Below are 24,739 nucleotides of genomic sequence, written 5' to 3'. Positions count from 1 at the left end.
TGATAGGGGAAGGTCTGAAGAGATCAGAACATCCAGAGTGTGCCCTGCAGAGTGAGTCGGGCTAGAGGGGAGAATAGAGAGTGAGAGAGAGTTGCAGAGGTCGCAAAAGAGTGCAGAGGAAGGATAGGAAGCATTCAGGTGGATGTTAAAGTCTCCAAGAAAGAGGAGTTGAGTGGTAGAGACCAGGAGGGAAGAGGAGAGGTCCGCCCACTCAGAGAGGAAGGAGGAGATCTGACCAGGTGGCCTTTAGATGGTAGCCATAGTGAGGGAATGGCCAGAATAGAGAGAGAGCCTGCAGATGAGGCATTTGAAAGATGAGTAGGCCTGCGAAGGAATGACAAAGGCAGGAATCCACTCAGGGAAGATCAGGGCTACACCCCCACCGGAACGGTTGGATATGGGCACAGAGAGGATATTGTAGCCATCAGGGAGGAGAGTGTCAAAGTTTGTGACAGAGCTGGCCGTGAACACTATGGAAGGGCACATGGAGGGGCGCATGAAGACTAGACAGAGAGAGACAATACAATAGTAGACAGTTGGACAAGATGACAGGAGCATAGACAATTGTAGAGAAGAATGCTTTCCTAGGAGGCAAAACCACAGAGCAGCACTACTTTCACAATGCAAATGGAATACCTGAGAAAAACACCCCTATGTCTGAGAGTCCTGTACAGAGGGGAAAGGGCCTAGGTTTCACAATGCAATTTCTTTTTAATGCTTTCACAGTGCAAGTTATATCTGAAAGAGGAGTTATTACATCTCAAGAAAAAACATCATTGGGACCAACACTATTTATTTCTCTTTTTTATCAGCAATATCAACATATTCTAGGACTGGTTTAATTATATAATTAAAAGTTCTAGAATATGCAGAGAAAGTGCTGGATAGTGGGAGGAAAAATATATTGTTGTACCATCAATTACCTTTGCTTTCGATATTATGATTGGATACCCTAAAAAAGTAGACTTGTAACTAGCCTAAAATTGCTTAAGACCTCTGTGTCATAGTTGGCACTTTTTAGCAGTGTAATAATAATACCCATTTTCAATTGTTTTGAGAAGGGGCTTTGCACAGCGAAGAAGTCACAATTTTGTGCATTGGAGATGAAGCCATTAAAACCGTTCTATATTTTGCAGGGACTTGAATATCCGACTAGTAAGGGAAGAAAATACTGTAAATCTTTACCCCCCTCAAAAATACATTAGAAGGGTCCCCAAATATAGTGAGACTGAAATAAAAAATTATTAAACTGATCACATAATTCTAATGAGGACTCCAACAACCCAGTTTTAACTGGATCAAAACCTTTTTCTGCCACAAATAGGTATTTTGATTGGTTATTTGCAGACGGAATTGTTGTTGAATAATAAAATGAATTTGCATTTTTTATCAATCCAGTCACTTTGAGGTTGCCCAAATCTGTGATACTCCTACTAATGCACCAAATCATTTCCTAATGTGGCCTTTAGTATGATTTAAATGTTGTAGATATTATACTTGTTTCCTTTTCAGGTTCTTTGATTGAAGTGTAATAAAAATGTCAAAAATGTTCATATAGTATTTAGTAACGGTTCAATTTAATTTTATCTCTTGAAAAAAAGTTTGCTGTGACCAAAAATATTGTTTTCTCCTAGTGAATAGTAATTCCAACATAGTGAAGGACTTATATGATTATATAAATAAACTCCTGTCTTAGAATAAGTGGGGAAATTGCTGGATTGTGGAAGGAAAACAATAATTTCCTTCAATTCTTTTTACAAATGATATTTTGAATGAATACCTTTTTAACACGCCCATTGGTTATAATTTATTTATGTTAAAGCACACCAAGACAAAATACCCCTCCAAAGCTTCATATTAGTGTGATGTTAAGTCTTGGTAGAATGTTTTTGAAATTCTTTCCTGCCCTTGACAGCAGATATTTTTATTTAAATCAGAGATAAAGGAACCATTTAATGGTCTGTCTAATCCACCCTTCGCAAATTGGTATAGAACAGTCTAAAGAGGGTTTTGAAATAAATGTTAATTAATTCTCTGGAACATTAAAAAGTAATACAATAATTTGAAGATTTGTATACTTATCACCAAAATTATAATCTCACTGAATTGTCTAACAAGGCAGAGCACTGTCCCATATGCCAAGATATCAAATTACATATGTACATCTATTTATTTGAGATTAAACTGGTAGGTGAAAGTATCCAGATGAAGAAATCCCGATCAAATTCTTATTAAAGAGAGTGGTTTATAATGAAGGACATCTCTAAAGATCACATCAACCCCCACCCGATGTGTTCTACCAGCATGGAAACGTGAATAACCATTTGGTTAAACTTCAGCAAAGATGGGGAGATACTGGGTTAAAGCTTAAACTTGGGTTGTAGTTTAAAAACAAGTTTGAATTTGTAATTAAATCATAAAGCCAAGAAGAACGCGCAACTGCTGACTAACAATTCAGTGTTTTAATACATACATTTATCAAAGTTAATACTTTGCATTCCACAAATTAGCTAATCATGTACCAATAATAATTTCATAGCATAGCAACATGGTGTTTATGAGTAGGCATAGCAATGGGACGCTTTTTGGGGCACATGATCACACAATGAGCAACCAACACAATAATAATACCTGCACTAACATACAATTAACAGGCAAATAAAAGAGGCCTCAAGAGCCTTTACTTATGGAAGCAAGCAAAAAGTATTCAACCTTTTGTATGCCACAAGAATAATGGGAAAAGAACCTGATGAAAATATAAGAAAAGTTCACTCTTATTCACCAGGGTGATGTGATAATGGAGACTGGGAAGTCTCACATCTATACAAAAAATAATGGCGGGCACAAAGAAATCCCTTACCTTATAGATAAGATAACAGCTAACCATTAGACCATTAGATCATGGATGGCCAAAATAAGCTTTTGCAACTGTGGGAAGAATTAGGAATTGTGACATCTGGTTACTCCCTAATCCCGTCCCTCCATATGTGTCACTGAGTGACTGTGTTGTCAGTGTGTGAGATGTGGGATGTGGGATGTCAGTGAATGGGTGTTCTCCACTGTTCTACTCAGAACTGTTGGAATCAGTTGCTTGGTTGGAGGGCACCACTGGGTCCTCCTGTTATATAGTTCTTTCTTGCTAAGGTAACTTAAATAAAGTACTCACCTGGAAGACCTGAATCTGCTGACAGGAATGCTACAGGAATTATCTTAGCAATCAGTATGTGAGTGGTGTAACCAATATAACTAGAAAAGGTTAAACAAATGGTGACACATTATGGTACACATACATTTCAGATCGATCTTTAGCACACAGGGGATCATCAATACCAGTTTACTATCCACATAAGGCACCAAAGGGGAACCTTTAAAGCTTGATTTAAACAAGAACCCTCGCTGAAATGAAAGCAAAAGTGGTTCCAGAGCCATTTCTGTACACATCAACCAAACGAACTTAATGTCATTTACTTCCTTCTTTTTTGGGTACTTAAGCAAACAGATTATTCACTATCCTTGATCCAATATCAGTTACATCTGAAATATGCTCACGTAGAGATAATCTAACTAGCATTCTGATTGACCCCTTCCTTACTACAACCATTAGTCAAGCAAGCACATCCCAATGTCCTCCAATACATCAATGACCCAGAATCATAATGGCCTCGCAAAGACCCAAGTCTCATAATAAGGATACCCCTATCTCACTCACCCCTGCCAATTGAGACCCTACATCCAGCCTTTGTCACCTTGGCACTTGTTGTCAATCTGCCCCCAGCAACTACCTATAGAATATAAACAACTTTACATCTTTCAAGTTGATCAAAGCATGGTCACCATAAAACCCCTAAAAGATCTATAACATCATTGATTACAACAGACCTGTTGTGCAGTCCATCACAGATACAGTGTGTTACTCTAGCTCCTAAGCCCTATTGGATATCACATTCCACCCAACTATAAGATACTATACACAAACAGGTCCAACCATACAAAGTAGGAGTGGTGCTAATCGTCTCTGAAATTTAGAACTTCACATCTATGACCACTGTTTTCTGAATCCTAACACAAAAAGGTTCCTACCCCAGGTGAGGTGTCAACCTACTTATTTTTTGTGAAGTCTACAGTCAATTAGCACTCCAAATGGCAAATCTGTTTTTGAATAGTTTCCTTTATTATTTGTTGTCAGCAAAGGATACATCTGGTATTGTGACTGTCCATCACCTCCAGTGTTTATTTTCCCTTATTGAGGTGCATACCTTAATGCGCCAAACCATATGTATGTCTTCAGTAAAGCAATAGAGTGAATTTTATGTTTTCTTTATAGCCTTTTTGCCATTTCTTTTTGGCAATCAGTAGCATAGACAGTCTTTCATTCCATTTGTTTTTTTATTTCATTATCATATTCATATTTCATCTCTCATATTTCCATCTCTCTCTCATATTTCCATCCTGGATGACTGCTCTAACAATGTTGCAAAATAATGTAGATGTCATAATGTCAAACCTGGTTTTTAGCCAATACCTACACCCTCACAACCATGTGCAAGGTGCAGCCTGTGCTCAGTCCTGGCTAGAGATGTATCTAGCAAGGATATTGCAGTATCTAGTCATCAATCCAGCCTGAACCTTGAACCAAGCTCCTTAAAGACAGATGAAGAGGCCTCCCACTCACTATACAGATCCTAAAATAAGATCTCAAACAAGACTTTGCAGATGTTTTCAACCATCCCTCAATCCAGATGTACAAACCTATTGATCCAGAAAAAAAAAACAGATCAATCCACCAGAAGGTTTTGAAAGACATTAAATATCAGGGCTCCTGTGAAAATGAAGAAAGTAAAAAGTATTAAAGCCTTCAATAAATGGTATGATAAACATCTGACCCACTTCAAAAGAGAGTACAGCAGACTAGGGAAACATTGGAGTCGATCAAATTAACACAAATATCACATTTCATGCAAAATCCCCACTAGAGGGTATCAAAGTTCAATTGAGCCAAAGAAAAAGACAACCCTCTAAGAGTGAATTTCAGAAACCTACACTACTATGTCCGAACTGTTCCAAATTATCAATGAACAAACAAATAATCAATCACAAACCAGTGCTTACACATCATACTCTCCTTCACAAACTAAATTGTTGATATTAGACCAGATTAGATACAGAGTTCCGGGCTGCTACCTCTCATGACATCACTACCTTAAACTCCCATCTGATATATAATTCACCTTCCCATGCTTTATCAACCATTCTCTTGGAAGAGGCACTTAAAGAGGCCTTCAAAGTCTCATACTCTTAAATCTACTTGTACTCTGCAAACATCATGGAGGACTGTCTGAATATTCTAGCACCTGCCATCACTTCACTCTGCAATGCATTGTTGACCTCTGGACCATTCTTCCAAAGCAAAGCCTAACACTAATTTGAATACCCTATCCAATTTCTGCTCAATTTCAAATATTTCATTCAAGACCAAAATCTTGAACAAAAACTGTCAAAGATCAACTAAAGAAATACACCCTTCCACCTGATCAGTCTCTGTGAGGTGATCCATAAAACACTAGATGCCAACTGACCTACAATTCGGAACCTAATGGGACTATAAGCATCCTCTTGTACTACGGACCATGAGATTATTTTATATCACATTGAAAGATTCATGTGGACATCAGCAACAGCCCTGCCTTGGATCATCTCCTTCATTAAAGAATATTTATATAGGAGTGTACTAGCAAGTTCATGAGTAATGAGAGCTAATGTTGAAGGAGCAGGTGGACAACCATACTAGCAAGGCAATCTCCTCATGCGTGCATGGTCGTAAGCCTTAGGGCGGGCCTCGTGTGGGGCCAATAGGACTGGACATGTCAGGAGTTGGCAGTGGGCAGGGTGGACAGCAAGCGCACCCACCCCCCTTTCCTATGCAAGTTCACACAAGTTAGGGCAGCAGCGCTTACCCTCAAAGTTAGTCCTTTGTGATGCGATGCGCCTCCGCTGGATGAAAAGAGTTAGTGCAGTGAAGATAGATCAGTCTACCCTTTGTTAGTGTTGATCAGATCCAGCGCAAGGAAAGGGTGGTGGGTGGCCTTCTGGCACTCCGGCCACAGCTGGACAGGCCAGACAGGAAACACAGGGCTTTAAGAGTAGGCCTGAGATGGTGACCTGCTTTGCTGTCGGCTCCCCGGATTGGGCCTTTGAACATATTGTGCGCCAATCAGTGGAGAGTGTGGCTGGTTCCGGGTGAGCATTTCCAATGCAGGAGAGTGCTCGAAATGGTGTTACCTGTGATCATGAGCTGTCCTTCAAATACCATGTTAACATAGTTAAGAAACGAGCTCAGTACCACCTATATAGATTTTGCAGAACCTTCCCTCAACTGCACTGCCATCACAGAGTGGAAGCCATTCATGCATTAGCCCTGTCTAACATTACTTACTGTGATGCTGGCTTACTTTGATAGCATGCATATGGAATGTACAGTGGAAAACCTACATGCCAAAGAGCTAAGGTGGTATAGACCACACAGGAGCATCATATCATTTGACACCAGTCTCCTCTGAGTGTAAGAGGTACCGGAATCACTGTGCCCGGGCCCAAGGTGCGCAAACATTTGCCAATTTCGTTGAGATTAAAGGTGAATCACAGGCATTTTAAGAAAGAGCTGAAATAGTTCACCCTAGTGACACTTTCCCAGACCTACCCTAGAGCCGCGGAGTGATATCTGCTTTGGCTGCCTGTCATAGGGGTTTCAGCCCCACCCTCTACATGAGGTTTTGCTTTTCCCTCATTCTTTTCAATGGTAGACAGCAAGCTCTGGGATATATTCCACCTTCTTGGATTGTCAAATTCCCTGAAGCCTGTTCTTCTAATTAATATGACACCACCCACTCAGGCAAATGCACTCGGTGCACTAGTAGAGTGGTGTCTCCTCAAGTAACCCTTCAGCTACCAGGTGCCCTACAGTTATGTGTCACCTCCCCCATCCCTCATGAAGGCGTGGATACTTTCACTCACCTACTGAAACTATCTTGATAGTTTCCCAGACACCTAACTACCTTACATGGATTGACTGGCAAGGTAGGTAAAGGAGCATTTGCCATCCAGACTGGCTGAGCTGTTACCCCCATGGGCCAGAGCTCCAGAATTTCTAACAAGACAAAGTCTTTCAGAATCTTGCCTGCCACAAAGGAATCGAGTGCTGCAGAGCCTGTTCAGATTCTGTGTACATGGGTGTAGCATTCATCTGGATTTCAGCAATTATGCACAGTGAGTGAGAGGGATGGGAGTCTAGACTGCAGGGAATGTTCATACCACACAGTGGCAATGAATGCATTTAAATAACATATTATTTGAGCCTGGATGGTAATGTTGGCACTACTGCTCCCCATACACCATTGGTCCATTACAAACCACAGCACCTTATCACGACTCCCACTTGCCAAGGAAGTAAGGGTCCATATCTTAGTAGAGTTTGTCCTCGGTATGATTCTGTACAAATGCTTCCCTTATCTTCTGGTGAATTTCTTAACCACCAGTACGTTCATACGAAAAGAGTTCAATAGCACTCCGAATAGAACGCATGGATGTTACTTATGCAGTGTTTAAAGAAATGGCTGTTGGACTGTTTGTGGTACTTACTTTGGAACACAGTTGAAAAATACACATAGAAAGATGTAATATTCATCTATTCATTATGCAAAGACTACAAACTAAGGGGGTTATTCAGAGTTCCACAGATGTTTTAATACCGTTGAAGAAGGTTAACAGTTCCGACCCTGGTATTTCTGGAAATCCGTCTTACTCACAGTTTACCACCAGCAGAGGTGGTATTTCTGGAATAACTCCAGTGCATTTCAGAAATACCACCTCTGATGGCGGTAACATAAAACATTTTTTGTAGCATTTGTTTCAGTTATTTTCAGCATCAGTGGAGAAATGGATTACGTACAGTAGTGGCTATATCACTGCTGTTGATTTTCTTTTTTGCACACAAGGGTAAATTATGTCCCTTGTATGCATTTTACGTGTAAGTTGTTGAGAGGAGGCAATCTGAGATGCCCACATTTCTGCCCCCTCAACATGGCCATTTGTAAAAGCTTTTTTCACTCTATTGAAGGGAAGCAACTGCACTTCCATTCTGTACAGTAAAAAGATAGATTTAAAACATTTGGGGCCAGTTTGGATTTTTTATATACAAATTTATGGTGGAAGAAAAGAGGTAGATTTTTTGAAAAAAGTTTGCCTACCTTACCATTGCCGGTATTCGCCATGGAATGCCACTGGTGGTATTTCATCAGATCCTGAATTGAGTGGACAGTAAAATCAACAATATTTGTCAAATACTTACAATGTTACTATTACCACCCAACTTTGAATGACCCTGTGAATCTGTGATCGTTTTTCATTGTCTTGTCCAGAACACTCTTCTCTTATGTGACCAAAAAAAGACACACATCAAAATCAACACCCAATTCAGATATATAAATATAAACTCACATGAACACAGATGTAGCCTTCCACCTATACTTTACACTGTCACAAATACACTCAAACACATTGACCCAGTCACAGAAACTGAAACACGCAGACACAACACACACACACTGCACCTTATTTGACATATAAATATAATAGACTGCTCTTTCACCCTCTCCATCACCAAGTCCAATGCGTAGTCCCCTTGCAGTTCACTGTGCTTCCATGATTTGAAATATGCAGCCATCTGTCCAAGAAAGTGCACCTTGGGAGCACCAAAAAAACCATGTCCCCTCGCTGTCTTCCGCTCAGCATTATCGAAAGTGCAGACCACATAGCCACAATTACCAGCAAGATAATATGCCTCATTACGAGTATGGAGGTAGCCATGTCGCTTTTAGTGGCATGGCTACCCCCATACTGGGTACCGGGCCCGGGTTCCAGGAATGAAGAATTACCAGGCCATTCCGACCTTGGAGGGACCGGTAACTCCCTTTCCTGGGACCCGGACCGGGTACATCCCCATTCTCATTTGAGGACCCACGTGCTCAATGGGAATGGGGTGGATGCCAACAACGGGCCCGTTAATGATGGACCCGTTATTAGCATCCTGGTCTGCTAGCGGGTCCAGGCGTCCTTATCGGGTTCCGCAAGCAGACCTCGTAATGAGGCGGTAGAGGGTTGATGGCGCCAGCAGCTCTACCGGCGCTGTTAACCCTCTACCACCTTCCTCGTAATGAGGCCCAATGACTACAGTTTCTTGTAGTGGCTGGGAGAAGCTGACTGGAAAATCAAGGTGGTCTACTGTCTAACTGTAAGCCAGGGCAATGGAAGGTGCTGAAGCTCGAGGAATGGGCTTGGTGTGATGGTCAATTAAAGGTCCTGAGTGGCAAGGAATTGGTGACTAAGCAATGTGGGCAAGGGAAGGAGGCACTTGCAAGGTAATGGAAGGGGAATGCAGCAATACTTAAAGGTTGGAGCAAAAGGGGAATGGAGGACTGGAAGTTAATTGTAAGAAACAGGGGGCATTGAGCATTTGGTGGAAGGGAAGGACATCGGAGGATGATGGGTAAGGAAAATAGGGTAAATGAGATAGAGGTACCCATCTGGAATGGTAAGTCAGCAGGTTGACTGTTGCTGAGATCTATGTCTGACCTGCATGCCTCTGCACCAAATCGTGGTACTGGTTTGACCGCCTTTCATTTTTATGACTAAGTGATGCATGCTTGCTTTATGAACCCATGTTTCTTTAGTGCTTTGAAAACTAGTATGGTATACTAATTTAGCCCTTGAATAACAACTTTGCAGAACACATTTTTTTGTTTCATATAATGAAGATGGATTAGGAGAAGATTAAGTCTCCCCTGCTTTCTGAGTTGGAAACTGTGGAACCAGTAAAACGGGGTAATCCCCACATGAACACTTCATACATTATGTGATCCTGAGCAAATCACTTTTCATCACCGTGACTTATTTTCCTTATCTATCTGTGGAGAAAGCCTTACTCATATGGCTTTATAATGTATAGTGTTACTCTATAAATAATATTACCAATGCATTGCAAGGATGCAGAAGAAGTCAACTGACCAGGAGGTGTCATGGTGGTTGGCAAAGACCCTTATTTATTTCAAAAACCTAGCTATTCCTAACTCTAAGAGGGGTTTCCCTGCCTCAGACTAAAGACCAAAAGATCTGTCTGAATGTCTGTGAACTGAAAAGGCCACAGGCCTGAATCAAAACCTATTTCTGCCCCTTCTTAATCAAAAGAAAGGTTCTCTCAGCAGGAGAATTACTCTCACCTCCTGGTGTTTTAAAAGAAAGTCTCTTCAGTACTCCAATCAATGCCAGGAGGAATTACTCTCTTCTTCTGGTTTATGCATAGTTCCAGATGTGGCCAGGAGGAATGACTCCCTACTCCTGGATTCTCTGGAAAGGTTCAAGCTGGGTCCAGGGGGAATTACTCCCTTCCCCTGGATAATGGTTTCACCAAAGTTCTAATTTTGTCCAGGGAAATGGCGCCCTTCCCCTGGATGTTAGTATCAACACAGTTCCAAATGAGCCTAGCGGGAATGACTCCCTTACTCTGGGTACCAGTTTCAACAAAGTTCCAGTTGAGGTCAGGGGCATTGGCTCCCTTCCCCTGTCTTCTTAGGTAACAGTCCCAGGCCCTCCTTAGCCCGTCAATGGTCTTTTCTTTACCACTGTTTGGAGAGTTCTTCCCTCCGATGTTCACCATGTACCTATTTGGGTCCCAGACTCGGTTCGCACCCCCTTTCTCGTGAGGCCCACTTGGTTCACTCTCCTGCAAGTACTGCCATGAGGAGGATGACTTGTATTAATATAGGCTTTAGTTCAGTTTGGGTCCTAGACCCTTGGTTCTTATCCCTTCTCACTAGGCCCACTTGGTTGACTTTCTTCCCAAATACTGCCACGACAAAGATGCTTTGTATCACTATAGATTTCACCTTGGTTAGGGTCCCAGACCCCGGTTTCTCACCCTTTCTCACTAGGCCATTTGGTTGTCTTTCTTCCCAAGTATCGCCATGAGGAAGATACGTCTTATCATTATTCCTGTACAGTTAATCTCTCTCCTACACCTCCAAGCACCTACCGGCCTCAGTGATGTGCACGTTACTTTCGTTGGCTCCAGGAATCTTGGCCGGTTCTTCCTGGGTGCTTGCGTTTTCTCCTCATGCTGCACCAACATTTCTGGCTTCTGCTGCTCTCGCTCAGCGTACCTTCTCTTCACTGACGGGGTAGGCACCATTACTGGACCACTCAGTCCCCCTCCCAGATGATCTAGTCACATCCTTGACCAACTCCACAGCTCCCAGCAAAAGACTCCCATCGTTGGCCTCTTTCCTTTGGCAGCGGACTGCTCTCGGCTTTCCCTTCACATCCTCTGCATCTCCTTTGAACTTCCCAAGCTGGACTGCCATTTGTGCTGGTATGTTGCTCCTCTTCTTGAAGTCCTTTGTTAGTTTTTATGTGTTTCTCTGGACGACTCCCCCACGGAAGTCTGTACCATTCCTGTATCTTCTGTGTGCCATTCTTCATGGCTCCTGGTGGCCACCTCATCTCAGTACTGGCCTTGCTGGTAATCTTCATGCTTTGGGTGATAATTTGCATGTCAGTACTGCAGTTAGTCATATTATCTGTATTCTTAGCAATCTTCCTCGTCTCAGTAGAAATAAGTGGTATAATGGTAAAAATAACAAATAGAAGTGCTATCAAGGGAGGTCGGTGGAAAGGTGGTAAAGGGCTTGAGGTGGTTATGATATGATATGGCATTTATAACATGCCTGTACACAAGTGTTTCTAGGCACAACAAGACAAGGAGGGGGAAACAGAGGGAGGACAAAATCAAAAACAATGATCTTACTAGGCCTTGTGTCATTCAGATTGTGTAAGTGCAGGGACGTGGAAGGGGAGAAGTGCGGGGAGGGGAGAAGGGCAGGTAACTCAATTAGTGCAGCCAGCGGGTGGCTCATAAGTGCAGAGAGAAGGGACTGTAGAGTTGCAGATACAGACCATAAGTGCTGGGGGAGTCCGAAGGCAGTGCGAGGGCAACTGGACATGTAGGAGCCTGGGCCCGAGTTCAGAGGGTAGCCAGGTGACCAGTGCGTGGAGCAGTCAGGACATCAGCAGGGGAGAGGAAGAGAGAAAGCAGAAGCAAAAAGGAAGGTCTTAAGTTGCTTCCAGAACCAGAGGTTGAGAGAGGCAGGAAGGCTGTTCCAGAGGGAGGCCCCAGTCAAATAGAGAGATCTGCCCCCAACTCTCTGCTTGGAAAAGCGCCTGACCCTCAGAGAGTTGGAAGTGGATGAGCGCAAAGCTTGTGAAGGGAGATGTTTAGGAAGAGAGAGTTGGAGGTGGTGTGGGGCCAGACCCCAGTTAGCCTTGTGGACGATGCAAAGGGTCTTGAACTTAATCCTTGCCACCAAAGGGAGCCAGTGAAGAGATTTCACAGCTGGAGAGATATGAACCCTGGGCTTGAGGCCAAGAACAAGTCTTGCAGCCCTGTTCTGGATAAGTTGTAGTGGCCATAGAGCAGAGGTAGGCAGATTTAGAAAGAGGCTGTTGCAGTAGTAGCCTAGAGAGGACCAGAGCTCGGGAGACGGTGAGCTTCTGGGGGAAAGTGAGGAAAGGAAGAATACCTCTGAGGAGCTGCAGCTGATAGTTTGACTTTTTAGAGACATCAGAGATATGAGGAGAGAAGGAGAGGGTTGAGTCAAAGATGACACCAAGGTTCTTAGCCTCACAGGTAGAAGCAGGAAGAGGGCCCTGAGTGGGCGACCATAGAGAGAGAGAGTAAAGGAGCCAGCTGGTTTTCCAATGAAGAGGATTTCAGTCTTACTGTCATTAAGGCAGAGATCATTAGCGATGCACCATACCTGAATTGCGGCCATACAGTCTGGTATGAGAGTAGGGGAAAAGGCAGCTGAGGGGAGCCTCAAAGAGAGCTTGGTGTCATTCGCATAACACTGAAAGTTGGAGCAGAAAGTAGTGATGCAGTGGGCAAGAGGTGCCAGGTAGTGGTTGAAAAGCCAGGGAGAATGGTTAGACCCCTGGGGAACACCACAAGTAGAGAGAGCAATAGAAGATAGGATACACCCAAGTTGGACCTGATAGAGTTGGTCAGGGAGAAAGGAGGTCAGCCAAGCCAGGTCCTGATTAGTGATACCCAGATTATCACAGAGGTGATTGAGTAGGATGGCATGGTTGCCTGTATCAAAAGCAGAAGAAAGATAGAGGAGAAGGAGAACATACGGAAGGTTAGACTCAAGTTTAGAGTGGAGGTCTTTAGGGGTATTCAGGAGAGCGGTTTCTGTGCTCTGGCAGCTCTGAATCCAGACAGGTGGTTGTGGAGACAACAAACAGATTCAGAGTGCAGATTAAGCTGGGAGATGGCTAGCATTTTTTAAGAGTTTGCCCAGGAACGGAGTGATGGAGACCAGGCGATAGTTAGCCAGAGAGGAAGGTTCGGCAGAGGGCTTCTTTAGAAGGGGGTGCACAAGGGAGTGCTTAATGGGGTATGGGAAGGGTCCAGTGGCAAAGGAGTGATTGCAGAAATTGGCAAAGACTGGAACAAGGGTGTCAATGTGGTCCTTGATGGTTCTGCATAAGCAGGGGAGATCCTGCTATGAGGAGACTTTCATAAATCAGACTTGTCTAGAAACATCCTCTGGGCTGAAAAAGGGAAAGGAAGAGAATAGAGGAGGAGAGACGGCCATATGCAGGCCAGGAGTGGAGGAGGAGGAGGTAGATGAAGAGAGGGTATACAGGATGTCCTCAGTTTTAGTGATGAAATGAGAAGCCAAGGCCATGCAGAGGGCCTGGGAGTAACAGGAGAGGTAGAGACTGCAGCAGAATTGGTCAGCTCCTTGCAGATATCTAAGAGTTCAGCTGAGTTGTTAGATGCTGCAGTGACGTGGGCTTGGATGTAGGCTCTCTTCTTAGCGAGGACAGAGAGTTTGCATTGCCTTTGGAGCAGGCAGCAGGCCATTTTGTCAGGGGGTGCACCTGATGCCCCCACTTCCTCTCAGCCACAAGAGTTGCACTTGGATTTCGGCCTCAAACGGATCCTCATGACAGGGGGAAAGGACATCAAGAGTGTTAGAGATTAAGGTTAGATAGGGCTGTGTCAGGGTGTGAGTCACCCAAAAGTGCAGAAGGAGGAGAGAAAGTAGCAGTGAAAGCCTCAACTGACACACGCTTCATGTGTTGGATCACCGAGAAGGTAGGTGGCAGTTCTGGTTTTGGCTAGGCCTGAGGGGTAGAGAGCGAGAAGTGGGAGGAAAGGAGAACGTGATCACACCAGGAGAGAGGAGTGGTGAGAGGGTTAGAGACGGGGATATCTGAGAAGATCAGAACATCCAGGGTGTTCCCTGCAGAGTAAGACGGACCAGAGGGAAGAATAGAGCAAGCAACATCAAGGTGGATGTGCAGGTCTCCAAGGAGGAGAAGTTGAGGTAGAGGTGAGGAGGGAGGAGGAGAGGTTAGCCCACTCAGAGAGGAAGAGGGCGACTTGGCTAGGTGGCCTGTAGATAGTTGCCACGGTGAGAGAGAGGCCAGGAGAGATAGAGATCCTGCAGACCAGGAATTCAATGGAGGAGTAGTCCTGCATAGGAATGACTGAAGCAGGGATCCACTCCAGGAAGATGAAGGCTACACCCCTCCAGTAAGGTTGGTTCTGGGTCTGGAGAGGATCTTGTAGCCATCAGGAAGGAGAGTGTGAAAGTTTGTGACAGAGCTGGCCATGAACCCATTCTCTGTGAGACCGAGTACATCCAAATGAATTTCTTCCAGGAGACGGCAGATGCCAGAAGAGTGTTTGGCAGCTGAGCTGGAGTTGAGAGTAGCGATGTGGAGCAGGTTGCCCCCTTTGAAAGACTTCCGTGGAGGGGTAAAGGTCAGAGGTACGCCCTGTAGATGTTTTGGAGGTGCACATCGATGGGCAGAGGAGGATGGAGGAGAAGGCAAGATAGCCAGAGTGAAGAAAGAGGTTGACAGAGGGGTGGCTGAGGAAGGGAGGAACCGGGTCATCAGAGAAGCAGCAGAGGGTGCCGTAGAGGAGAGGAAAGGAAGTTAATAAGGCACGGGAAGCATCTATCAAAAAGCAGGAGTTGGCCTGAGGGCCCTAGACCAAGACTGTGCCATTTAAGTAGACATTAATGATGGTCTTGGAGGAGTGGAAGGGGGCCAGGCGGACCTCCCAATGGGTGCCCCCATGAATGGGAGAAGAGGAAAAAGGAGAGAGAACAGAGACCATATGGGGGGAGGGTCCATAGGCCTGGAGAGGGAATGACAAAGAGGATGATGGTAAGGGTCTGTCTGGAGGAAGCACTGGTGTAGGTATCAGTGATAGGGAGGCCTGGTTTACAGACTAGACTTAGTGAGAGGGATAGGATAGTCAACAGAAAAACAGTTAGAGAAGATACGTGAGACAGAGAGCACCATAGAGGGTGCAGAGGGGAAGAGAGGGGGCATGAGAGGGGGGCGCCAACATAGGGGAGGGGGTAGCTCTGAGGAGCAGGCAGGCGGAGGGGGACACTATGGGTGACACAAAAGGAGGGGGACACACAATGGACAAGAAGCAACAGACCAGAGAAATCAGATGCAATACATAGTCAACAGCAACATACAGCGCACATTAGGTAACCTAGAATAACAAGGGTGCAGATGCAAAGAACCAACAGCAAAGCGCAGAGCACAGCAGGGGACCCAGAACAGAAGAAAGTATAAGGATCAATAACAAGCACAGAGCGCAGCAGGGGACCTAGAAGGGAAGAAGGACAGAGCCAAAAACAAATCACGGAGCACAGCAGGGGACCTAGATTGGAAGAAGCAGGCGGTATAGTGTGATGTCAAGAACCGTGGGGAACAGAACAGTATCAGAGCAAAGGAGAACAGCACAAAATCAGAGCAAAGGAGCATGCACAAAGTCAATCACAAAAGGAACCTAGAAGTAAAGAACGTAAACAACAGGAATGCAGGCAATGCAATGTAAGCCAACAACCATGGAGCAACAAAAACGTCAAGAACGGTACACAATAGACCAAGGGAGGGAGCTAAAATGATAGGGGAGAGAAGGGACCGCAGGGAATGCGGGGACCAAAGATGCAAGGAAATGCAGTGACTAAGAGACAGAGTGGTGCAGGTGGCCAAGTAGAGAGGGAACACATGTGGCCTAAGTTGCGGGGGAGCGCACGTGGCCTAGGATTTGAGGGGGCACCTGTGGCCTGAGTTGCAAGGGAGCGCACATGCTGCTAAAATTGTGATGGAGCGCACGTGGCCTATGATGCGAGGGGGCACCCGTGGCCTAAGTGGTGAGGGAGCACTTGCGGCCTAGAGTTGTGCGAGTGTGCACATGGCCTAAGTTGCGAGGGTGCACACGTGGCATAAGATGCGAGGGAGCGCGTACGGTCTAGGATGCGAGGGAGCGCACGTGGCCTAAAATGCAAGAGAGCACACGCGGCCTAGGGTGCGATGTAATGCAAGTAAGAAGTGGCTTTGGTGGCCTCAAGGACTGGTCATGAAGGAAACAACTAGTGTGCAAGAGTGAGAAGAGGCTCCGGGTCTGAGGGGTTGCATGGAATGTAGCAAGCCAACTCTCTCTGCACCTTCTTACCTTGCAGCCGCAGACAGAAGGGTAAGGTACTCAGCAATCTCTGTCTATGCTGCCACCCCATCACTACTAAACAGCTGCATCGCTCAACACTGCAGATGTGTCCTGCGAGGGCTTCACTGCAGAGGGTCCGTACCTCACTTCTTAGAGGCATGGAAGCATGGACACAGTGAAGCATGATACGTATAACCAGGCAGCGTTTCCTGCGCACCTGCATCAGTCAACACCGCAGCCTTGCCCTGTGAGGGCTTTGCCGCAGAGGGTCCGTACCTCAGTTCTTATAGGCACAGAAGCGTGGACGTAGCGAAGTGTGCTACATATAATCGGGCAGCGTCTTCTATGCATTTGCGTCGCTCAACACCACAGCCTTGTCCTGCGAGGGCTGTGAGGTTCGGGGTGTTGTTCTACCTTCTACCCTGGCAGGATGGCAAGGGAGGTTCTTATGTTGTGTGGTGTGGGTACATAGGGTACAGGTTTGGGTTTTGTGTTGTGTGTTGGGGAGGATGGAAGCCATGTATGGGTCTTTTGCCATGCCAGCTCATGTTTGATTCTGAGAGCAAACCCAGACCACCTGGTTCAGCAATGGCTCTGCTCTACCAATGAATTCTCTAGCTTTGCCACCTTATTACATTGTTCTAAAACTAAAGATGAAATGGATGGAAGGAGATGCAGCCTGCTTGCAAAGTACAAACTGTAACACATTGAAAACGGGGCTCAAATCTTAGCTTTCCCATTGCACCAATTATATTATCCTGGTGAAATAATTTTACTATGGGCCTCATTACATGGTAGGTGGTAACCATGGCGCCATTAGCGCCATGGTTGCCGCCGGTATTTTACCGTGTCCGCCTTGGTGGATGGTGAAATTACTGCCCTACTCCAAGGTGAGCGGGGGCGGTAATTCCCCATTCACCAAGGCCCTTCCCCATTCCTATTTTTGCCCCCATAGGGCATAATGGGATTGGGGAAGGCGCTAATTATGGTACCGAAAATTGCGGTACCGTAATTAGCACCGAGGTCCCTTTGCGGCACCCTACTTTAACGGCTGGTAAAACCAGCCATTAAGGTCGGGTCCCACAAAGGGAACTCGTAGTAAGGCGGTAAGGGTTTACCGGTACCAGTGCCCTTACCGGTACTGGTAAACCCTTACCGCCTAACGTGTAATGAGGCCCTATGTTTGGTAAGCGGGAGAATTTCCAGGGGCCCAGGTCTCTAAGAAACCACAAACATAAATGAAAAAATATGTGCATAAAGGGATATTAACATCTTCTATATATATTTGAGAATGTGTGGGAGAGGGAGAGGTTGGTATTGAGTTTAGTTGTTCTGGAAATTGGGGTCGCTGCACTGTAGACTTGGGCCATTGCACTATGGGCCAGAAAAGTAAACTTGCCCCCCAGGCCAAATACTAACAGCCTCCCCTACTTGAGTTGTCAGATCTTCAGGACAGTAAACCTACTGAATCACTGAATGTAGCAAATGTTCTCCTTTATCCTACTTTAACCCTTCACCTGCCACCTTGCTGCTATTTATGTTATGGCAATGTAAGGCAGTTATTTTTGTGGCTGTTAAGCAGTGAAAAACCTCTGCAAACAATTTTTAAAAATTATGCTGAAAGAACTCTTAACATGCCTGTGGCAACATCAACTCAAATGAAGCCCCTCAAAGCATTTATGTTATACCCTGTTTTTTGCGAGGAAAATATGAATCTAGCATGTGACAACCTTTTCACAAAATAAACAATTCCTAAAATGTCAGCTTAGGAAACAGATTCAGCAATAAACAAAAAGGGAATCTAAATCTAGTCAGTCAGAAGAATAAAAACCTGAAAGTTATAAATTATAATATGAAGAAGAGCGTGCCCAGAGGCTCAACAAGGCAGCTGTACTGGAAAATATCTGCTGCTGATTCATCTCAAACCTCCTCCTAACCATAATTTACAAACCTATTGAATATAATAATTGATGTCTTTATGATGCCACAATGACCCAAATCTCACTATAACTGCGGCACTCCTGACTCATGCCATGAAGCACCAAAGCAACCTGCGCAGGCCGTAAACCCCGAACCATAAACATTGTATCTGGAATCTACTGAATAGCTGTTTAGGGAGAAGACATCAATGATCCTCACATACAGTACCTGAGGAACCTCACACCACTTACCATGCAGCTCTGCTGAAGAACCAGAGTGATGCCCACTTGGCAGATCGGCACAGGAGCACAAGGACTGTAGTGTGAGTAGAGGACCTGGAGTCAGGGATTACTGGTGGCTATAATGATCCACATCAGAAGGTACAGAACATTGTGCAAAACACTTACGCAATCGCTATAAAATACAGGCAAAGTTGGTTTTGGTGTACAAAATCTCTTGTCATAGAAAGAGGACAAGCACAACACAAGCTCTACAACAAAGCACTATTTTACTGATACAGCTTATTTGCTATATAACTGGCAATATTAATATTATCTACACCAGTGCCCCGACCAAGATTCTCCCCTCCCCGCTCCTCTCAGCCCTGCACTTCTTGTTATTGCACTTGCAAGATCCGAATGACACCAGGCCTAGTAGGACCGTTATTGCTGTTTTCTTCCCTGCCCCCCCCCACTTTTTGTCTTCTGGCACCATGAAGCACTATTTTCTGGATAGGTGCTTTATAAATACTCAATACATAAATAAATAAGGGTACCTCCCAAACAAAATAATGTTACAAAATATCTACCTTGCATTGAGCACATCAGCCTCTTTTTTTGATTTGTCAGTTGAATCCTATTTCTCATCAAATCTATATTCAATATCAAGGAAGACTTGCTCTCGAATAGTATTGTGATTATTTAGGCACATACCCACAACATATTTTGCAAAGATATCTACATCAAACAAGGCTACTGGACAACAAGTAAGAAAGGAGCTTTTACAAGAGTATCAACAATGATCAAGATTCAGAACACAATGGCACAAACAGGGCACAGCACTCGCTTTAGATCGTCTTCTGTAACAGATAACATCTTCAAAATTAACCATAATCTCGATTTATGCCAAAACTTTGGAAATACATGCAGATTTGCGAACACTAAAGAAAAATATTAAGCAAATCACTGGTCAACTCAATGAAGCTGAAGAAAGAATAGAAGCAATAGAAGGAAGGTCTGAGGGGATAGAACACTTACAATGCAGGATCAACTAACTACAAAACATCAGGCTTTTTGGGAATCGCACAAGGGAAGGAAGGCAAATACCATGTGAAGTTTGTGGAATCATTAATTCCCCAACTGGCTCAAATGAAAAACCCCTTCATATACAGAGGCGTAGCCAGGATTCTCTAACTTGAAGCTAATGTAGTGGGCCCACCGCAGTGCAATTAACACCTGTAAATGCACACACCCTGCTGAGTGGGCATTTGCAGATTTTGGGTGGACTTGCCCGCTCAGCCCCTACCCTGTTTACACTTCTGTTCATATATAAAGGCCAAAAAATGCATATTGCTACTACTCTTAAAAAACAAACAAATTCAAGCAGTTCCTGGCATCACAGTTGCACTTAAAATGATGGGATATAAAATATGGGCTAAGAGACTCAACCAAAATGCTGGTGAACAAAGATGGAAAGACAAAGAAATTTCAACCTGAGAGAATTACAGATATATATCGAAATGACTTGATGTGGAAGCAACGAATACACCAGCACAATTCTCCAATGCATTGGAAGATAATGTGGGCCTAGAGATAAGATATAGAGAGGACAGGTTGGAAAGATGAAGTTATAAAACAAGTAAATATCGTAAATCAACACACTCTCAAATGAACCAGATTTCCCACCTCTGACAAATTTACTTTACAGATAAATCAATGTCACCTCTAAAGTTTCAGCAAAGAAAGACTGGGCAATTGAAAAAGCATCCAGACTGATCACAAACTTAATTTTGAACATTCATAGATAGGGTATACAGCCGTATTCTCCTTTCTTGAAACCCTACACATTAAACCTCTCAACTCCCTCAACCTACTGATTCAGGGCATCACTTTTTTCCTTTATTTTTTCTTTCGCTTTTTCTCTCTGTTCTTTCTTTCTTCTCCATCCTCCCCCTCTTGCTTTTCATAATCCCAATTCTATACAATACCGTGAAGGAGTTGGAAAGAATAGCATCCAATCTTTCCAACAGTTAGCCACATACATGTTAAGTACTTGGATTTCCTAGAATGTATGTATTAATACCACAGACACTCAAGTTGTAAGATTTATTTTCTCTATAGCAGATTTGGTTTATTCACTGCAAGTTTATACACGTTTGGCAGCAGGTTAGCTATTCTGGCTTTTGTTACTTCAGAATCAGATCACTTCATACATGTTCCAAAATATTCATATGTACAAGATGCCTTATTCATGATATAATATGAACATTTTCCCTCATACAGGATTATACATGAGTGATGCATGACCTAAAAATACTGACTCAAAATGTGAATGGCTTGAGCATAAGAAAGAAATGCTTCGATGCTAAAAGGATATTATTCTACTACAGGAAAAACAATTTGAACCATCAGAGGCCGACCAATTACTGAGAGATTGGGTTGATAAAATGGTATCATAGCTGTTTAAAACTGGGTACACATATACAAATGTGTAGTAGCCTTACTAATAAATAAGAGCCTATCCTGTAGGGTAGTTAAAACCTGGACAAATAGTGGATGGGGGCCTATGCTTAGTAAAAATCAAAATACAAAATACAAAAGAGACTTCATGTACTAGAGTCTGGCTAAGCACCTATGTGAGATAATAGCAATTTTTTTTTACATGTCGTATTAGGGTATTGACAGAGATTGATGACACTCCTACTGAAGGTACTGAAGGTAGTCGATGGAGCATGAACACCAGTCTATATAGAAGTCCCGCTCCTAAGCTTGAAATGCGGAACACAATCAAAGATTACCTAGTACTTAATGAACACTCAGTGTCTTCTGCTAATGTTCTTCGAGCCACAGCTAAAGAGTTCATAATAGGAAATGTTTTGCTAGACACCAGAGCTACCAGAGATACTGAAAAAATAGAAAACGGGATCAAAGACTTAATGCTAAGTAAAGTCTACACCACTAATATTACAGAAATGTTATACAGCTAAGTTTGACCTGAAATACATTTTCTTAAAAAACGCTGAATCAGGGTGAAAAGGCCGAGAGACTATTAGCATTTCAACTTAAAAAGAAAAAAAAACATAAATGGGGTAGAAATCTGAAAAAGGCAACAACCATATAGCAAGACACACTTTTCAGACCTCCTCTGACAGAATATATTCTTATCTGAGAAAGAAATCTGTAATGTAAAACAAAATATTTGGGAAAGTCTCTGGGTGAACATGGTTTTCGCCTGGTATTTTCTAAGATTACCATTGACTACATCTCCTCCCTACTGGTTAAGGGTTAAACTTTTTAGGGAAGCAGAGAACCAGGACTAATTCACAGATTTGTTCAATAAATCCTTAATCACGAATTCCTAAATGAGGGAAAGACCCTTCGACATTTGATAACTTCTACCCAATATCTCTGATTAATCCAGAGACAAAATCTATGCAAAAATATTGGCCACCTATCTATAAGAATATATGCCATCCCTAATTCATTCATCACAGATGGGATTTGTCCTCAATCACTGCCCAAAGGCCAATATGAGAAAGCATCAACATACACCGTGGAATAAAACATATTCACCTATGCCCAAAATTACTAGATACTGAAAAAGCATTTCATATAGTTGACTGGGATTACCTATTTGAAACACTAAAGAAATTTAGACTAGGACACCTTTATCAGGAAAATCGTTCTTCTTTACCGCAACCCATCTGCTAAAATAGTCTGCAATGTGAACATATCAAACCCTTTCCCCCATAAAAAGAGGGACATGAGACGGCTGCCCACTATCTCCTTTATTGTTCTTTCTGGCACCCATTATGTTTAGCAATAATGGGTGCCAGAAAGATTAAAGGAGCACCAAGATTAAATGTATATACACACTGGTTGGTGTCAATAGAATAATACTCTATGTGGATGATATTATATTCACCCTACCCAACAACAAAAGCACTGTATGAACATGGTACAACATTTCTCTCATCTCTCCAGATGCACGATAAATTGGTTTAAAGGTGAAACCTTTCCAATATCTTACTGTACAAATGCAAATCTACACAGGTACAATTTCAAATGAATGCCTATGGATTTTAAATACTTGAGGATCCAATTATCATACAATTCATCCAATATGGTCTCCAAAAATATAGACCATCCATGGACATCTGTATCTTCTGATATAATTAGATGAAGAAATTGAATCTTTCATTATGGGCCATGTGCAGATAATCAAGATGACGACTATCAGCAAATGTAACTACATCTTTAACATGATATCGCTTTGGCCCACAAAGGCATCGTTCATAAATATCAAATTATTCATATAATAAATATACAATACAATTATTTTAAAAAATGTATTGGGTAACTATAGGCCAATAATAAACACTTTGTAGGACCCCCAAGTTGGAGGTATGAAATTGCCCCATGCAGAAATGTATTACTTATCTCATCACCTTCTCGATATGGTAGGCACATTTTCATATCCTGATCAAGTACCAGATGGGCTGTCACTGTAAGAATACATATTGAATACTTCTTCTGTGGCAGAACTCCTGAATTAGGACATAATGCAATTGATTGTTCACCCGGTTCTAAACTCATCAATTAGGAGCTGGATAACAATACATAGGTTATGGCAAATTGACCCATATATTCATTTAGAACCACACATATTCAATAATTGAAAACTGAATATAGACAAGGGCATGCTTAAATGATATAACTAGGCAACTGCTGGTATCAATAAGATAACTGCTGTTTGGAACAAAAATGAAAAGGTATCACTTGATATTTTGAAACAAAAATTCCGAGTTCATCCTAATCGAAGGTGGAAATATATGCAACTAAAAATCTGCTTGGAGTGAGCTGTTAGAACAGGCAGGAATACTGGCATCTCCTCACCAATAGAAACACTTCTCACCACATGGAGAGGAGGCAGACACATAGTGTCTATGATTTACAGTGTACTTTTACCCTCAGTAAATCATGAAGCTGTGGCATTCAACATATGACGTAAATGGAAGAACATCCAGCAACTTACAATTACAGACATTCAATTGGCCAATACACTAAGATATTGCAGACCCAGTCTCAGAGAGGCCATAGGGAAATTGATACTGTTTAAGATACTTCATGAATGGCACTGGTCCTGACATAAGCTACATAGAGCAGGCCTATCTCCTGTAAATGTGTGTTGGAGAGATAATAATCCAAATGCAAATATACTATATATTTCATGGCCATGTCCACATCTACGCTGCTACTGGCCTCACGTACTTGATAGTATTGATGCAGTAATTGGAAGGGAAATAGAAAGAGAAGCATGAGTAATACGAGTACATCACCGATGAAAACAATCCCCCGGATGTAAACCCTGTAGTAGATAAATTGGGGTAGCAATCTCAGTGTTAAAACCTATATCCTTAGACTATGGAATCTATCTACATATCCCACATATGGTCACGTACAATGACAAAGGTAAAGCCCCAGGAACACATTTTTTACAAACTTCAAGATGATGTTCAGCCATTGCTAATATTTTGGAGCAGCTACCTAGAAGGCACCAGATGTGTTGATAACATGACTAAATAGCAAATGTCCTCCCTTTTCATTGCTCTATTGTACTTAGCACCTGATTTAACTTGGGATCAGGAAGTTTTGATGCCTTTTGTACCTAATCATGATTTGAACATGGCATAGTTTAAAGTTTCATGTTCTTTGTTTCATGATAAAGATCCTGATGTTTTAGTCCGTTTTAATCCATAGATAATGTCCATGCTTCAGGGCACTATTATCTAAAAGATGAACACTATGGACGTCATGTTCTATAGCGCTGTAACGTGAATGGAAGGAGTAAAAGCCTTGAGTAAGGCTTTAATGCCTTCTATTCACACTACATTTTCAATTATTTGTATGGTGGAGAGGAGGGGCTGAACTAATCTGCATTTCTTCCACCTCCTCCCTCTCCACCATACAAATGCTCCAGCAGTTGCGCCGGCAGGGATTTTCATGCCGG

The 24,739-nt window shown here is 43.1% G+C and overlaps 1 long non-coding RNA gene across 2 annotated transcripts in view; it reads right to left on the bottom strand.

Annotated features, from left to right (window-relative positions):
- Positions 1-24,739, bottom strand: part of LOC138582842 (uncharacterized) — a 577,570-nt gene that overhangs the window by 59,969 nt on the left and 492,862 nt on the right. Inside the window, exon 3 of one of the 2 annotated variants that reach the window (XR_011305090.1) lies at positions 4,750-4,819. The exons of the other annotated variant lie outside the window; for it this stretch is intronic. This is a non-coding gene — a long non-coding RNA (uncharacterized lncRNA). Of the gene's footprint in view, positions 1-4,749; positions 4,820-24,739 lie in introns of those variants that run through there. 2 annotated transcript variants of the gene reach the window in all.

Source organism: Ambystoma mexicanum, chromosome 3q (genome assembly GCF_040938575.1).
Source record: "Ambystoma mexicanum isolate Mex_15411 chromosome 3q, UKY_AmexF1_1, whole genome shotgun sequence".
NCBI classification, from domain to species: Eukaryota; Metazoa; Chordata; class Amphibia; order Caudata; family Ambystomatidae; genus Ambystoma; species Ambystoma mexicanum.
This window is presented reverse-complemented; position numbering and strand designations above follow the sequence as displayed.